We start from the raw sequence: 7,184 nt of genomic DNA on the forward strand, positions 1-7,184 counted from the left end.
AGTAAAGTGGTGCGATTCAAGATAAATATAGATCTAGCCCAGTGCCTGACATATAATAGGCACTTAATAAATACTGAATGAACAAAACATATAGAAACTACAGATTTCCATATATTTGTATATACGTTAGCTTTATTACGGAAAAAGGGGTTATTTACAATAGCAACCAAAAGCCTTGGAACAACACTAATAAGACGATGTAGTACGTATGTGAAGAGAGAAAACATGAATGTACATATACACACACACACATACGTGGAGTCCTGAATTAATAGACAGAGGACAAACTCTTAAAGAAAAAGACTGAATCCTGTGAAAACATCAGTTCCTTCCAAGTTACTGTATAGATTTAACATAATTTTAGCAAAATTTCCTTCAGGATTTCTTGGGAACGACGAAATAAAGTCAGTTTGTAAGAAAAACCGTAACGTTAACTCTGATCAATGCTCTGTGCTGCAGTTTGAGTATTAGACTCTCACGTCACTGTCTGACATTTCAAAATGCCACTCGCCCTCCGCTCGCGTACAGCTGCTAGAAGCTCCTCGGAAGGGACAGGGCCTGGCCTGCCTTCCCTGTCCTGGTCTCCCAGTCTCCCTCACCTTCATCTACCAGGTGAGGTTGGGAGGCGATTCACCTGCTCACGTGAGTCACCATGGAGGCAGCACTGCAGGCCCCCCCTTTGGTCGGTCACTGCCACTTCCCCATCCCGCAGCGCAGAGGTCACACAGTGAGCCACGAGTGCGTCCAGCAACTGCCTCCTGGCACTGCGGAGCCCTTTCAAGATGAGGCCTCTTGCACTGGACAGCCGCCTGGGGTGGCCGGATGGCGCCTGCTTGCATGTTCTAGCCGCGCTTGGTCTAAATCGCTGAAAACCCAAGGGTCCATACCTCAGATTCAAGAGAAATTAGGGGCTCAGGTCAACCTCTGACCACTCCTACTTTGCTGTGCCTTCCTAGAGGCCTTCCCTACAATCTAGTGGCTCTAGGTCCACTCTTCTCTGCCATCCAACATCAGCTGGCCTGAGAGAAAACACCAGTGTATCACACGGACAAGCAGTCCCTACGCAGCGGTCAGCTGTGAAGTCAGGTGGCCACACTTCCGTAGTTCAGTCAGGAAGGACACAGCAGGCCCAGGTGGAGTGAGAGAGGATTACACCCAGCGCAGCAGGCAGCAGGGGCTGCAGGTTCCTACCGGGCCCCCAACCCCCGAGTCCCATGGGGGCAATGCAGAGCAGGGCTGGGTAAATGGGGCACACGCAGTGTCACAGCTTACATTTTATCTGGGTGACTAGGTCTGGGTCTCTCGTGAGGCTGCACTCAAGGTGTTGGTTGGGGCTGTGGTCGTCTGAAGGCTTGACTAAGGCTGGAGGGTCCTCGTGCAAAAGGGCCCCTCACACGGCTGCTGGCAAGAGGCTTCTGTTCCTTGACTAGCTGGCCTCCCCACGGGGCTGCTTGATGGCCTTATGACATGGCAGTTGACTTCCTCCAGAGCGAGCGATCCCAGAGAGAGTGCCAGGAGAAATCTGCAACGCCTGTCTCACCTGGGCTCGAGAATCACACGCAGTCACTTCCACTACATTCGGCTTGCTGGCAGAAAGTCACCTAGTGCAGCCGGGACACAGAGGGAGAGGAATACGCCCCACCTTCAGAAGAGGGCAGTGTCACGTAACTTGTGGACATATTTTGCAAGCTCCACGCTGAAGAGTGCAGCCACCTCTCCCACATGCACTAGTCTGACACGACACCCAATAAACACTCAACCTGGTACAACTATTTACATAGCTCCATAGAGACAAAACAGAAAAATAAGAACACATTAGAAACTTCCAGTGATGTGCTACCTTGTACATTTTTAAATGCATTCTTAATCCTCTGAGGAATATGTCAAACGAATCTGAATTTAGATTATGATCTTTTTTAAAAAAAAAAAGTACAACTATAAAGTGAGAAAACTATGTGAATCTGTATTTTATAGCAAATCTTCTGAAATTTGAGGGAATGGGAAGTTTGTGGAACTGGCCCAGACACAGAGCAGCCATCAATGATTTAGAGTAAAAACTGATTTACTTTGCTTATCTGGTCCTTCCTTTCAGTTCTAGGATCCCACACCAGAGACAAGAAGACTTGTTTTTTTGTTTGTTTGTTTTTTGCAGTATGCGGGCCTCTCACTGTTGTGGCCTCTCCCGTTGCGGAGCACAGGCTCCGGACGCGCAGGCTCAGCGGCCATGGCCCACTGTCCCAGCCGCTCCGCGGCATGTGGGATCCTCCCGGACCGGGGTACGAACCCGCGTCTCCTGCATCGGCAGGCGGACTCTCAACCACTGCGCCACCAGGGAAGCCCAAGAAGACTTGTTTTTGATTGCCATTGTCAATGTTGGTACAGTGTTGTTTTTTATACTTAAGACCTTGTAATCATACAATGAAGCCCCCTGTGGTATTTCAAAGATCTCATGCTGAGTATCTGCTTGTAGGTCCACTATTGCCAAGAAATGGTTCAGTAGCTCTCAAAGAAATGAGCATTCTAACTCTCTGAGTATGGAAATACCTAAATTCACAACCAGCTTGATAACAAAATAGAGGATTGGTACATGGTGATGAAACAACGTTTTTTGTGGAGTGAAAATTTAAGCCAATATATCTGAGACATATTCTTAAAATGTTTTCTTGAAAAGATGTTCACGGGTCAGCATTGCTCATCACAATACTTTCCAGGCATGTGAAAACTGATTCATGAGTATGAATTTATGGGACACTGCGCGTAACATCAGGAAATAATGCTGCAAGTAATTATCACGCATAAAAGACCTCCTGCTGCAAATGTCAGTTATGCTGAAGGAAATTACTCATCCTATCCTGCACCTGCCTTTTTTAGGACTGCTCATTCTGCTCTATGTACTACAGGACTACCATATTTAGATGCTGGGAACATTTAAGGGTAAAATTTCTCTATTTTCATCATCTATCGGTTAGTTTGTTCTACACAGAGACACACACCTGGCTGTCAGTGCTGGCTGCAAGACAGAAATCCAACTGGGGCTGTCAGAGTACCACTTCTTTCCCAGGGAGCCTCTCTGCCCAGCTCTCTGGGCTTATTCGTATGATGGGGGCTGGCTTCCATGAAGGACTAATCCAAGAAGTGCAGGTAGAAGATGCGGACCTTGGGAGTTACAGTGTGGGTTCATCTGCATTCTGTTAGTCAAAACCTGTGGAAAGGCCTGACCCAGCGAGGGATGAGGAAGTCGCTCCACTTCTTGATGTGGGACTGGTAGGTTCCCTTTATAAACCAGCTTGTTGGGATGAGTGTTAGAAGACAATTCTCCCTACATTTGTCATTTTCCTGCACGGTCCAGTGCCTCTGAATAAAGGCATTTGCAAATATTTGTATACGGAAACATTCCAGCATAGTAAAGCTTAGGTATCTACTTCTCTCCCTCTCTCCCTCTCCCTCAACATTCCAGGGGAGTAAAGATAAAGACCTTTCCCTCCCTTCCCTGGAGAAGATTTGCTTACATTCCAGAAAAATGGTAGGTTCTCTCTGTCTCTTCTTTCTCTGTCTCTGTATCTCGCTTTGTTTCTCTTTCTCTAGAAGGAAGAATGGGCAACTCTGTATAAAATCAGAGTTTCCTAACTTGGGGATTTCTCCCCTTTAATGCACCCACCCACATACGGTCATAACATCAGGCCCTCACTTCGTGACACAGTGAGATGGGGGCTGGGGGAGCCAGTGTAAGATGCTGTTCTGGCTGCGGCATTTGCTCTGAGAAACGATGGCCTTGGTCTTTCACTCAGTGCTCTTGTGTTTTCTGCAAGTAGACTAAAACTTAGATCCTTCACAGCTTCTGATTTAACAACGGGAGACATTTTCGTGACCACATTTGGAAATACAGTCTACTACATTCAGTAAGGAAAAAGAGCGCCAGCCTTGGCCCCAGGGGCCCCAGGGAGCAGGATATGAAGGACCATTTTGACTGATCTAAGTAGATAAGTGATCCCAAATGGGAACCGATAGGTAAGAAAAATGTCTAAGAAATAGACTCCTTTTGAAAAGAGAAGCTACTAGGACATATTCTTAGATTCCCACATATTTTCATAGAAGAGAAAGCTGGATTATTCCCTGGGATCTCTAATATGAGGCGGAGGTTACATTTTGGGGAAATGCTGTAGGTTAATGTCTCCTGCACATCCTAGAGGCTATTTGAATGGCAGTTTCTAGCAAAGTACAGCAAGGTTACATCCGTAGATGCAGCAGGCAGATTTTGTTTAAACAGTGCAGGTGTAAATTTCAAGAGGAGCTGGAGGTTTGGGTTCATGGTGAACGTCTACCATTATCGGCTTTACTCCTTCTTCATTGATTTTTACGGTCACAGCTTCATGACACGCTGATATTAAACAACGAATCCAATTTCCCTTTGCCTACTTTTCCCTCTGTGCTTTCCTTATGACACTACAAACAGCCACTATTAGAACTGTTGTATGTGTTTGTCTTCTGTATCAGATTATGAGTCTCTGGAATTCCAAATAATGTCTTTGTCATTTCTGTGGCCCTCAAATTATTCAACATGGTGCTTTGACCTAACAGGTACTCGGTGTCTAGTAGAACCATTCAATTCAAGAGCCACAACTGCTGTTTTTTATGAACACTTTACGTTAGTTGCCTACATTTTATTCTTCATGTGAGTAATACATGTAAAATGTAAGTAAAATGTAAGTTTTTTCATGGTGCGCTGTCTGCATAGTTGTATTGTCTGCCCAGGTTTGAAGTCTGTTGTCTATTGACCATTTGTATTAATGTAGATAGGGAATCATTTCAGTGGTCTAAGACTGGTATAAAGCTGTCTGAGGAATAAGAAGCAAACCTTAAGCTGGGAACCTGCTTTCCTCCAGCTCCCAAGATTGCCACAGCACCACGTTCTTCGCCCAGTGATTTTACCATATTTGCCTGTCTGCTCTCCAACTGCATCAGCTGGGCCATCTGGATACAGACATACGGCAGAAGAGTATTTCCTTTCATAAACTTCCAGCTTTCCACAGTCCACTAAATAGAAAATCAAAATAAACAAGCAACACCAGTATGAGAAAACAGAAGAAATTGCTAGGAAACACCACTTACTAAACATTATATACTGTCTTAACACATCAAGTAGCTGTTCGAACACTGTTTTGTACCAAATAATTTAAGGCCGAAAGTAAAATCTTACTGTTTCTTTCCTCTTAACTTCCAGCTTCTGCCCTCAGGACACAAAGGAGAGAGAGGAGCATTAATTTCAGCAGAGCCATGCTTTCCTCAATCATCATGAAACAGAATTTTCCAGCACATGTCTGACACTCACTTGCAGAGATGATACTGTTATCCCTGGCATACAGTTCTCTGACAATTTTACCATCATTTTCCCCTTGATCCAGCCATCTGTGGAAAGAAAAATGTATCCAGTATATTCTGAATTTATATTTACACTAACCACTGGCAATTATCTAGCCGAGTCAGAAATAATGGATACAGGAGTTAGAAAAAGCCATAGATACCTAACTGGTGAAAGCAGACTAGAAATTGGAAAAAGAAACACTTTGAATGATTATGAGAGTTCAAGGGAGATAGGAGAAGCTGCTAACAGGTAAGGATGAAATATGTTTTTCCCTAACTCACAAGTGAATTACTCAACCAGTTAGCCTGCCAAAGTCATAGATTTTACATCCACTGGACAATTTATTTTATCCTGTTCTTTGGCCACCAACTACAGGTCAAACTATAGCCAGTTATTTAATGTACAACTATTATTGGTTGTAAGGAGAGTGTTGAAAAAAAGAGCAAACCTATCACTATTGTTGGGACAATAACCCCAAAATCAAGACTTAGTGACCATGGGTCAGCAATGCACGGTTGTATAAAAAGTCCCATACAACATTTATTTTGTACATTTATTATTTTTGAGCTATTTGAGACTCAGTCCAAAGGGAACAACTTTTCTTACCCGAGATTTTCATTCTCCTTACTGATGAAGAAAGAGAAATCATATTTTTAAAATCTATATTAGTTTACCAAAAAAGATTTAAATTTGTATCATCAGGAATGATAGTAAACATAATGGATATCTTTCTAAATAGAAGAAGCAGCCCTTAAAATTAATGTTCAAAAAAGTTACCCAACAAAGCATCGGTGACCAGGAATGATTGAATAAACTATCCATTTCTCCAAAATACATAAACTTGGAACTGACTAATATGAATTTGTTCAATGCAAAGCAGGCTTATGAACCTGTGGCAGAAAAAGGCATATTCGTGGCTCATTGTGGGATCCTTGATCACAACATCATCCAGAAACCAGCCGCTTCCTAAACACAAATTAAAGAAAGAAAAATGTGGTGTGTATATATATGAACCAGGTGTTACTGGAAGTTTTGAGAAAGAGGCCCTAGCTTCCAAATATATAAAGGTCTTGTTCACCTTTAAGCTTTAATGCTTCAAATAAAGCAAGATACAAGAGAGGTAAACTGTAAGAGGCATTTAAAAATACTTCTTAAACATGTAACAAAAGCACAGCATAGTTCAAGGCTTTGTGCTTTACAGCATCTACTTCAATATGATTTTCCAAACATCTGAAAAGAGAACAATTCTGCAATTGCTCTTAATTTCATAAACTGCATTTATAATCCTGGACCTAACATCATCCAAAAAATATGTATCTGATGAGTTAGCAATACTGTCGATGTCCAAAATGCATACACATAGAAAGTTATTAAAGTTCAAATCTGGACCAAGTCTACATTAATTAATTATATATGTATGTATGTATGTGTGTATATATATATATATATATATATATATATATATATATATATATATGCTAGAAAAAGAGCAGTCATTCAGAAACTCTGTCCAAGCACACAGAATGATACACATGAGCTGATACACATGAAGATAACAATCTCTTTTTACAGAGCAGAAATAAATGAAATAGAAACAAAGAAAACAATAGGAAAGATCAATAAAACTAAAAGCTGGTTCTTTGAGAAGATAAACAAATTGATAAACCATTAGCCAGACTCATCAAGAAAAAGAGGGAAAGGACTCAAATCAATAAAATTAGAAATGAAAAGGGAGAAGTTACAACAGACACCACAGAAATAGAGACTACTACAAGCAACTCTGTGCCAATAAAATGGACAACCTGGAAGAAATGGTCAAATT

The 7,184-nt window shown here is 42.2% G+C and overlaps 1 long non-coding RNA gene across 1 annotated transcript; it reads right to left on the minus strand.

Annotated features, from left to right (window-relative positions):
• Nucleotides 1-503: 503 nt before the first annotated feature.
• Nucleotides 504-5,564, minus strand: LOC307176343. The gene is made up of 4 exons (XR_013824720.1): nucleotides 5,330-5,564; nucleotides 5,198-5,229; nucleotides 4,856-5,034; nucleotides 504-1,601 (listed from the first exon to the last, which is right to left on the minus strand). It is a non-coding gene; the product is annotated as an uncharacterized lncRNA (long non-coding RNA).
• Nucleotides 5,565-7,184: the final 1,620 nt, after the last annotated feature.

The sequence above is a fragment of the Stenella coeruleoalba genome (assembly GCF_951394435.1).
Source record: "Stenella coeruleoalba genome assembly, chromosome: 17".
NCBI lineage: Eukaryota > Metazoa > Chordata > Mammalia > Artiodactyla > Delphinidae > Stenella > Stenella coeruleoalba.